The sequence below is a fragment of the Raphanus sativus genome, chromosome 2 (assembly GCF_000801105.2).
Source record: "Raphanus sativus cultivar WK10039 chromosome 2, ASM80110v3, whole genome shotgun sequence".
Lineage (NCBI taxonomy): Eukaryota > Viridiplantae > Streptophyta > Magnoliopsida > Brassicales > Brassicaceae > Raphanus > Raphanus sativus.
In genome coordinates this window covers 4,577,571-4,588,447 of record NC_079512.1, presented here as the reverse complement: position 1 = coordinate 4,588,447, position 10,877 = coordinate 4,577,571, and the positions used below count along the sequence as shown (strand labels likewise).

The 10,877-nt window shown below is 32.7% G+C and overlaps 1 long non-coding RNA gene across 5 annotated transcripts; it reads left to right on the top strand.

Moving 5' to 3' along the window:
* Positions 1–6,073: 6,073 nt before the first annotated feature.
* Positions 6,074–9,072, top strand: LOC108830464 (uncharacterized). 5 transcript variants are annotated; one of them, XR_001946184.2, is made up of 9 exons: positions 6,074–6,692; positions 7,338–7,387; positions 7,465–7,666; positions 7,745–7,818; positions 7,901–7,970; positions 8,072–8,169; positions 8,266–8,505; positions 8,586–8,696; positions 8,778–9,072. It is a non-coding gene; the product is annotated as an uncharacterized LOC108830464 (long non-coding RNA). The 5 variants fall into 5 exon arrangements; XR_001946183.2 differs by having other exon boundaries at positions 6,075–6,692; positions 7,901–7,953; XR_008939041.1 differs by having other exon boundaries at positions 7,345–7,387; positions 7,465–7,818; positions 7,901–7,953.
* Positions 9,073–10,877: the final 1,805 nt, after the last annotated feature.

Here is a 10,877-nt window from a genome sequence, read left to right as displayed (position 1 = left end):
TTCTATAGCCCTTTATGTAGAAGAATGAATGAGCAACTGTTGAAGAAAACGACTTTTTTTTTTACCACTACCCCCATCATTATGACTTATTATTGGTTCACCCCTATAGGGTGAACCTCTAACTTCGCCAACCAATAGAAATCACTCATTTCACAGTTGATATCTTCTAAAAAAGAAACACAATATTATCGAATTATATTATATTTTTTAAATAAAAAATGTTAAAAAATAAATAAAACAGTAATATATGCAAAAAAAAAAAATTTAAAAAAAATTTTAACTCCGTCATCAAAACACTAAACCCTAAACTCTAAATACTAAACTATAAATTAAAACATTAAACACTAAATCTTAAAAATAGCAAAATTTTAATAGAGTTTAGGGATTAGGATTAAGGATTTAGTATTTTTAAGATTTAGTGTTTTAGTGTTTAGTATTTTTGATTTAAAATTTAAGATTATCCAAGTGTTTAGGATTTACCCAAAGGTTTAGAGTTTACCCAAGGATTTACGATTTAGAGTTTAGGGTTTAGGATTTAGTATTTCGATGATGGCATTAAAATATCTAAATTTTTTTCGCATATGCTAGAGTTTAGGGTTTAGAGTTTTAAAATTATCCAAAGGTTTAGCGTATACCCAAAGTTTTAGGGTTTATGATTTAGGACTTAGAGTTTAGTGTTCTTTTTGATGATGTTAAAATTTTTTTTTAAGAAATCATTTTTTGTAACTACTATTATTTTTATTTTTTTTATTTTAAAAATATAATATAATTTGACAATATTTTGTTTCTTTTTTTAATGAAATACTTGATTTCTATTGGTTGGTAAACCTAAATATTCATTCTAGGGTGAATCCAAAAATAACTCCATCATTATGACCCGCCGGTGACAGGGATAATGGAAAGATAAAAGAGAATTATATCCATTCATCATTTCCACCTACTCTTTGAAATGCGTCTCTAGATTTTTTTTCTCTTAATTGCTGAAGATCTATCATATTTACATTAACCATAAAAAACACAAAGAATTGTTTGCATTGACAATATAATATACTAGGGTCGGCCCGCCCTACGGGCGGGATATACTTTACTTGTTATCTAAACTATTATTTATATGATTTTATAGTTTGTATTTCAGATTTATATTTGCAAGAGATTTGTATGATACACTACAAAAATATCATATTTTATCACATAAATAGTATCAAAAAAATGATATATTAATCTCTGTTAAGCAGCCGAAAATCAATTAGAAGATATATTGTATTTTCATATACGCGTAAAAATATGCAGTTTATTCTAAATTTTAAAGAATTTTAATTTTTATTATTGTGTCTGTTGTTCTTATTAGAAATCAAAGGATTGATAAATTAATAAAAAGCTTTTATTTTTTCATTAATGTAATTATTTAACATTTTTAGTGTTTGTTATATTTTTATTATAAGAGTAAGTAAAATAAAAATACTTTTCACTACAGTTGAAATTCAATACATAAATTATGAATTATATTTTATTCTTTATACATTTTAAACCTATTGATTAAGATAATGTGAAAAATGAATTGATTTACAATTTGTTTTCTAAAATCGATTATTTAAGTATACACACATTTTATTAAAACTTTTATCAAATAAACCACATCATCCAAACTTTTCTCAAATAAATTTATATGAAGCCAAGGCTGTACTACATTTTTGGATTAAGTAACACTCATTCATTTAAGCAGGACTTTTGAGAATTATATTACTATGAAATTAACAATCCCTTATAGTGTATCACTATAAGTTAAAAGATATTAAAATAGATTCAAATCAATAATTACTCTAAAATCATAATACGTAGATTTCAATGCTAAAAAGGATAAATATATCTCTACCTCTAAGTTAAATAAATCTAAACCAATATATTTTTGGTCAAGTTCTTCAAGAAATTTATGAAGCATATAAACGTTGGTGTGTTTTTAGGTATTAGAGAATATAAAAAAAATTTCGGATCTCCCCATGTTGAACTAATAAGTATTAAACAGTTGCATGAACCTAGGTAAGGCACATGTCAAAGACACATAATACGGAAATCACCAACATTAAAAAACTCTATCTAAGGAGGCTGCTAAACCACCTCAGAACATTCATAGAGGAAAAAAAAAGAAAGGAAAAATCAAAAACATAGATAGCTAAGTTGCGAAAGTAAAGAAAAAAGCATATGCATTATTAAAATACAGAGCATGAAAACGTAATTGCTGGAACTCCACCTCAAGCAACACAGGCCTTCTTGACCACCTTGGAAGTCGTCGCATCCGTCTTATGCGCATCACCAACTGGCTTTTTTCCAGTACTCTTAGATGGCTCACAACCGCCACTGCCGGATGTAAGTGATCCATGACTTAGCCTGCCATCCAGGTCATCGTCATCATCATCGTCATCACCCACCTGTTACATCTCAGAGTATTATAAATACATGTCTATGTTAATAGTGAAACAGAGTAATAGACATTTTACTTACATTCTCGACGAAGTCGGGGGCTGGCGCATGGTCAATCTCATTGATGATGCATGATACGGTGAAAGTCTGATGATGGGCGGTGAAGTTATATGAAGTGACTCTGACTTCGAAAGTGTACGCAAGTCTGCAATGAACGGAGGTATCTTAGAGTCCTCAGGGTTCACTCCTTCGGCCTTTTTGTCAGACGGAATTAACAGATGAGCTAGTGACCGTTATGTGATAACCATGTAATGAGTCAAACGCATATCTTACTAACAGCCGACCAGCTTCACTTGCTCTAAGGTTGTGTAGATTCGTCATCTCGCCATCGAAACAAACAAATGTCCCTTCAGCAGTATAATCCTCTACAACCATCTCAACAAGATAGCTAAGGAGAAATAAAAAATTTAAAATGTAATTAATGAGATGTATGTATATACGAAGCGGGATAGCTATTAATGAGAGCTAGTCACCACCTCGGTAGACCTTATTACCTGTGACATGGCAGTGATGATAAAATCATTGAGCTCACGAATTGTCACAGGCTCAACCTTTGCATATCCCCTTAGCAGTGGTGCTGCAGATGGAAGACCAGTGTCCCTAGCTACCAATCTGAACAAAAAGTACGACTGTCAGCAACCTAAGCCTCTCATCGTACGCGTACACATTCAATAACAGCTACGCTTACTTGTAGAAGCAAGATTCCCCTGCAGCTGTCCAAGTAAATATGAGTACCAGACATTGCGTTGAGAAACAAACGACCTGCACAGCATACTAAAGAGTTGCACAAATGTGATTTTCCATAATATCAGATAGCATTATACGGGATAAAACAACATAATACCTCCAACCGTCTTCGGATTTATGTTTGTGGCAACTATCACCTTTGGATCATCACGCAAGCCTTCAAGCTTTTATGGAACGAAAACAGCTTGAGAGTCGAATAGATTCAGTGTAACAGAGACATCACTGCAGGGTTGCAGCAGAAATTATTGCAGTCACAATAACTAATTAGCTCAAATATGAAAACAATATATATTCATTCGCAAAGAGTTTAAAAAGAAAAAAAAACAGAATAACTATTACTTTTCCAGTTTGATTGTAGCCATGACACAATCAGTAAAGAGGAATCGGTAAGCCTGAAGTTCTGAGCACACCGAGCCACGTCAAATATAGAGATTGAATAAATCGACCCAGCAGTAAGTCTTGGTCGGAATTTTGGAAGCCGGTGTGCGTTGATGGTGGTTTGCATTATAGTTGACTGAACGGATCAGATATCTCAGTGTCAATAAAACAATAAGAAATTCGACGGAATGATCGAACATAGATCTTAAAAAAAACATGAAGAAATGAAAAAAAAAGACATGATAATTATAGACAGATCTAAAAAAACACGAAGAAATGAACTTACATTGAGTTAGCCATAACAGCACGAATAAGTATACTGAAAGAGATAGAAAGAGATGATGAGTTCGGAAGGAGAAGTACTCACACAGATTTCACACCGCCTGAGTTAGGAACGACGCATTGAAGACTCGTAGTGGTGATGGAATTAATTGGAATAAACGTGAAGTTACACCTCCGCCAATTTCAGTCTGGAAAAGGACACTCAGACGTCATGCGCTGTCGTCGGGGGAACGGAGAGACGATCTCCAAACATGCGATGGAGCAATTAGGGTTAAAGCGAGAAATACCTCTACTCTGGCTGGACGAAGACACCAGACTCAGAGCCCAAACACGAAATCACAAAGGAAGCCCATCACGTTACGCGTTAAATGAAGACTTTTTCTTGGGTTCACCCCCTAGGGTGAACCTTTAGGTTCACTAACCAATAGAAAGTTGTCATTTTAAATCTAGTATCTTTTAATTAAGGAAACAAAATAACTTGCCAAATTATATTATGCTTTTAAAATAAATAAAAATGATTAAAATAAATAAAAATAACCATAGTTCTCAAAAATATTATTTAAAAAATATTTATTTATAAGATTTAGAGTTTAGTGTTTAAGATTTATAATTTAAAATTTATCCAAATGTGTAGTGTTTTTCTAAGGGTTAGGGTTTACCCAAGGATTTAGGGTTTACCCAAGGGTTTAGGGTTTACCCAAGGGTTTAGGGTTTACCCAAGGGTTTAGGGTTTAGGATTAGAATTTAGGTTTTAGTGTTTTGTTGACAACATGTTTAGTGTTTTTCCAAAGGTTTAGGGTTTATCCAAGGGTTTAAGGTTTAGAATTAGAGTTTAGAGTTTAGTATTAGAATTTAGGGTTTAGTATTAAATTTTTTTAAATTCGTTTTTATATACTATTTTTATTTATTTTAAAATTTTATATTGAAAAGATAATATAATTTGACAAGTTATTTGTTTCTTTAACTAAAAGATACTGAATCTAAAATGATAATTTTCTATTGGTTGGTGAACCTAAAGGTTCACCCTAAGGGGTGAACCCAAGAATAACTCTTAAATGAAATGCTGAGTTTCGTCCGCTTTTGACACATGGCAACGCGACAGAACTTGAATTATCTAGCTGGATGCTGATGTGTCAGCAGGAGAGAACCAACCCTTTTTTATATATATAGATATATGATACTACTGATGAGATACAATCTTAGAACATAATTAACTCAGGTCTTTTAGTCATGGTTTTTACTCATGATTTGACTTTTTTTTCATTTTTCGACTAAGAAACGATTTTTATATCTCTTATTTAAGAGACGATTTTTATTTTTTTTAATTAAAATCTAAAAAAAACTAAGAACCGTCTCTCTTATCTGAAACTAAGAATCCAGTTAAGAGATTGGGATTAATCATGCTCTTAGAGTACTTAACTACCTAATGATTATTGCCCGCGTGCACGTGTTATTTGATTTGGGATTTCGTTTACAAAAGTTCCTCTATTGTTCGTACCCTACTAGCAACAAAGTCATTTGCACGTTGGAAAGCAGTGGTTGAGTTTGTCCACAATGTCGGCGTGGGTGCATGCATGCCTAGACCCCAGTGGCGGACCCAGGATCCTTTTTAACATGGGTCACAAAAAATAATGGACTTTTAAATCACTCAAAAATTGGTAAAAAATGAGCTTTTAAATCACTCAAAAATTGGTAAAAAATGGTGTCAGCCGAGGGTCGAACGGTGGTTTAGGGGTGTTATCTTTGAAGAATATGCCAGCTGACCTATCGAATCATGTTGATTTCTCTTTAACAAATCAACATTTTAATATTTAAGGGGTGTCAGCTGCACCACCATTGGTATATGTAGGTCCGCCTCTGCTAGACCCTGTAAAGCTAAGGTTGAACCAGGTGCCAAACTCCAGTTGAAAAATCTGTGGGCTAAACTTTTTCTGTCGGGGTGACTCATTCCTGGAGTTAGACGGGAGGCTCAAGTCATTCTGTGCAAGACACAAGTCCGTGTTGCTCCAGTTCCGATGCCTCACCAAATCATACATGGTTAAAAAAGAATTATTGAATCCACTGGACAAAACAATGGAAGGGATTGGGAGACAAGAATTAGTGGTTGCATTATTACTTGACAAGTCACATTTTGTGGTTTTCTATTTTTGTAAAAGAAAATACATGTGTGTAATCAATACTATATTAAAAGGAGAATAAGATCCACAGATAGGTTATCCACGTCGTCACTTTAAATCAACCAATCATGTTATTTCTTTTTGACACGTCATTCGAGCTTTGCGATTTAATAAAAACTGACGGAAAATAAGTTGGGGCATGAAGCCCATTATCATTTATCAGTGAGAGACGGAGACCTTTGCTCTTCCTCTTCTTCGTTACGTTTCACGATTTGGACCTCGAACAATCAATACATCCTCCACTTCATCTCCCTTTGCTCTCATTTATGGATTCGATTTGTTTTTCTCATCCTGATTTTATTTATAAAACTCTCGATCGGAGTTTTATTTCGATCAAACTTCGTTATATATACTCATTACTCATTAGTACATCGCAATTGCCATGAGTTCCAACGGAAAATCCACGTTATCTGGTGATCCCCGCTCGGAGAACCAAAAAGGCGTTGAAGCTGACTCCTTTTCCGGTCAGATCAAGCCCATCGTCACACCCGATGTCTCTTCCGGTCTCTCCATCAGCGAACCCCCCCCAAAGAAAGCCAGCTGAAGCGTCGGTCTCCTCTTCCGGTCTGACCAAACCCAGCGGCGATACCGGTGACTCGGTCGGCATTCCTAATTTGAAGAAATTCAATGGTACGAAGTATCGTTTCATTATCAAAGAAACTCAGATTATTGTTAACTGATTGTATCATATTTCTTTTCTTAGCAATAGATTCAGTAATCACATATTTGTTTGATGAGATTTCCATTGATGTTACACCGTCATTCTAGCTATTCCCTAAAAAAAAGTTGCAGTCAATTGAGTATATTTGCAGTCAGAGATAAGTTTAAGTTGATATCATAACTTTTTAGATCATGGTTCCGGAAAGGAGTAAGAGCGTTCTCTGGTTTTAGTATGCTTTGTTGATATTATGGCATGGTTAGTTGAATGATATATTATGTTTATCCACATACCTGGTCTTGAATTGATCGTAATTTAATAAATACATGTGCTTCCGTACGATAGGTGGGAAGTTTGGATGTTATAAAAGCTAAAACAACAGCAGTGTTAAGAGTAGAGTAAGTGGAAAGCATATAAAGAGTCCGTTTGATTACCAAAAAAAATAATTGAGTTTGAGCTTTGTGTTTAGGACAGTGTCGTAAGTTGTGTTTAGTTGAGTTTGATAATCATATCAATGAATTTCTACATTTTGTGTGTATGTGAATTGTTCCATTTTACTTACTGCTCTCTTCATTTTACTGTTCAGTTTCTGACTGTGTTATCTCTGTTTCTTCTAGGATACAGATGTAGAGAGAAGCTCCAACAACGCTACTACTCTAATCTCAAGGTTCTGGTATCTTTTATCTCTTGCATCTTTACTATAGGCAATGAACGTCTTTTTATTTTGTTTTCTTTGATTCACAGGTTTACGGTTCTTGGTCGACATGCGCGGTGTTGATATTAATGACTGAGGGATTTTTTTTGTTTGAACACAATTCCAAGGATTCTTTACTTCTAGAAAGTATTGCTGTTGGATCTATTAATAAGAGTTTTTGGTCAAGTCTATGTTGGTAGAAAGGTGGGCTCGGTCATTGTTAATGCTATATTTGGCCCGGGAGCTATGGAGGTCTGTTGATTTGTGTTTCCAAATATAGCAGCTTCGTTTGCGGTCGTATGGCTGTCTTGATGAGTCTTCTTCTGCCAGGTGGCTTTAAAGTTTGAGCATACAAGCAGCAAAGGATGTAACCATGGGCCACCATTTGAGTGGCAAGGTTACAAGTGCGTTCTATTCTTCTGCCTGTTTGAATACTTGGTTTATAAAAGAATATGACAAAACTAATATCATATGTTTATTGTTCAGTGCACTTGGTGGCAGTCATGGTGTACCACGAGTTCATTTAAAAGGTCGGCAAGGTAATTTTTACGTGATGGTATGTTCACTTTAGCTAATTTTTACGTGCTGGCGTCATTGATGATAACTTCGAGAAGAGCAAACCCAAAAAAGTAAAGTCTTGAAACGTTATAATTGCAGACGAGCTGCTCTGGCGGAAGAGTTGTTTGTGTTAAGACAAGTGGATGAGTTTGAGGCGAAAGGATTAAGTCCTCCACCAAGGAGAAAGAATTGATTTGGTACTTACCTTTTTTATTATGCAAAGCAATGTTTTTATTTATATGATAACTGAATGATAAGAAGAGACTGGCAAGAAAGCTGAATGTTTTTATCAGACATAAACGTTATTTTAGGATTTGGCTTCTCCTGAGGCTTCCGTTAGAGAAGCAGCTGCTATCTCCTTGGTGATGAGGCTGCAGGAGATTCAGAAGCAGTACAAGATGTTGCCTGATAAGGAATCTGTTGACGGAGGATTGATGCTCGAGGCTCAGAAGAATGATGGGTTGGATAACTGTGCACCGCATCTCAGATACGCTCTAGGCAGGCTTATTCGTGGTGTCTCTTCTTCCAGAGAGGTTATCTCTTTCTCTGGCTCAGTTTTAGTATCAAGATCTTAACTTTTCTATAAAAGAAAACTCATTTTTTTCTTTAATAGTGTGCAAGACGAGAATTGTGTTGGGGTTGACATTACCTGTTAGCTTAATCTCTAGCATTAATTTGTGAATTTCTACTGAAGCTCATTTCTGATTCATCCATGAAGGGACAAGTAAGTAGCTGTTTTGTGCTTTTTTGTGTGTAACTTATGATGTAGAGACTCTAAATGATTCGGTTTTGCTATTTGACACAGGATGTAAAAGAATGCTTACTGGGCAGGTTGTTTGCTTATGGTGATCTAGCATGATCTGAAGACTAGAGAATATACATTGCCCAGTTTGGAAGTTGCAAGTTCACTGACAATTTCAGTGGATGTCAAAATCTTGCCAACCAAAAGGTTCTTTGCAAAAAACAATTTTGCAACAGACTGCACAAATGTAATTGTAATTATTATAATATTCTCAATTATATATTATAAGATAAAAAATATTCTTCTTCATTGTCTACAGAAGAGAGAAAATTTAAGTAATATTAGTGTTTTATTATAATTTCCAGTGAAAAATTAGAAGAGAGAACATGTTTTTACGTCTAATGTACAAATCGTTTTGCACAAAATCTCGCCTCCAACCATCAAATAAGCATATCTATAATTGACTTACCTCTTCATTTGCTTTCTCCTGAATTTACGTACCATGTTTCTTCCGATTCTGAAATGACTGGAGCACAAGCTGAATCAACAACTTCTTCTTTCTCCACTATATGCAATCTGTCTGAAGGCTTTGTTTTGCGATGTTTAGGGTTTAAGCCTAATACACCTACTGGTAAGTGAGCTCGATTTTAAATCATATCTGTTTTCGTTAAACTAAACCGATTTATTCTGTCATGCAAATATATTAGTTAGTCACATATACTAAACTAATATTCAACTTATCAAAGACTTCAACCGATGACAAAAAGGCTAAAATGTGGTCGAAATTACAGAAAATATTTGAAGTTTAACAACATAAGGAGAAAAAAGATATTACGTCAGCCCACTTTTTGTTTCCTAATATATAAAATATTTTTATAAACATGTTGGACATATTTATTATTAAAAAAATCATATCTACGACAAAATAGTGAAAAACAACAATGAGAACAATGACAAATTGATATTTAAATTGGAGCAAAACATCTTAAATACAAATTGAAAAAAAAAATAAGATTACAAAAGTGAAAGTACAATATAATTATAACATATAGTCCTCAGGTAAAAAAATATATTTTCAATTATAATATTTAATTCTATCATTATTAATGTTCTATTTTAATTATAGTATTTCATATACGGTAAATACTTAAAAATATATAAAACTGAATAAAAATAATAATGCTTGTGAATATAAAAGAATAATTAAATCATAAAAATGCAGTTAATCTTCAATTTTTCTGATGTAAAACATTCAAGATTATTATATTTAGTTCTGACGTAATTGACATAATATTTGATTTTAACTATAATATCTCATATACTGGAAAGAATAAGAAATCAAAATTGGAGAAATTTTAATAATTTCTGTGAAAATAATTTTTTTTCATAAATCAGTTATATACTATTTTGAATGTACAGTTGATATTAGGAACAACTAATTTTGAAATAATAATATTTTAAATCAATTCATAATTATTTTTAACTTATAATATATATATATATATATATATATATATATTAAACCAGAAATGATATAATTGTTTAAAACTGCATTAAGTTTTCTGAAAACTAAGTTGAAATATTATGAAATTAAATCAGATAGATATTTAACTGCTAGGCAAGTTTAAATTGAATATTATACAATACTATTTATCATATTTGTAAATGATAGGTGTTTTAAACTTTCGCACATATTAATAAAATATATTAAAGTTTAATATATTATATATATAGTGATTATATATTTTCATAATGTTAAACCAACAAGAATTTAATAAATGTAATTAACTTTTGTAAAGTCTATAATCAGTAATTATGAATTGGTAAAATTACATTGAAAATATAAAAAATATATCTTTCTACATATTTTTGACTAAAATATGTATTTTTATAAACAAATGAATTATTTAAAATAAATATAAAAAAACAAAGTTATCACATATAGCCGCGCGTAGCGCGGCCACGGACCTAGTATTAATAGAGATATTATATCATGCATCGAGAATTTTAAAGAACATTAAATAATATATAAATAGTTAAGACCAATTGGTTTTAAGTTGAAAACTCATAATAAACTTGAATCTAAAATAATATCAGAGCCTATATCCTAAATACCCTAAACCCTTAATTAATACTAGACTTTGACCCGTCCAGTCGGACGGG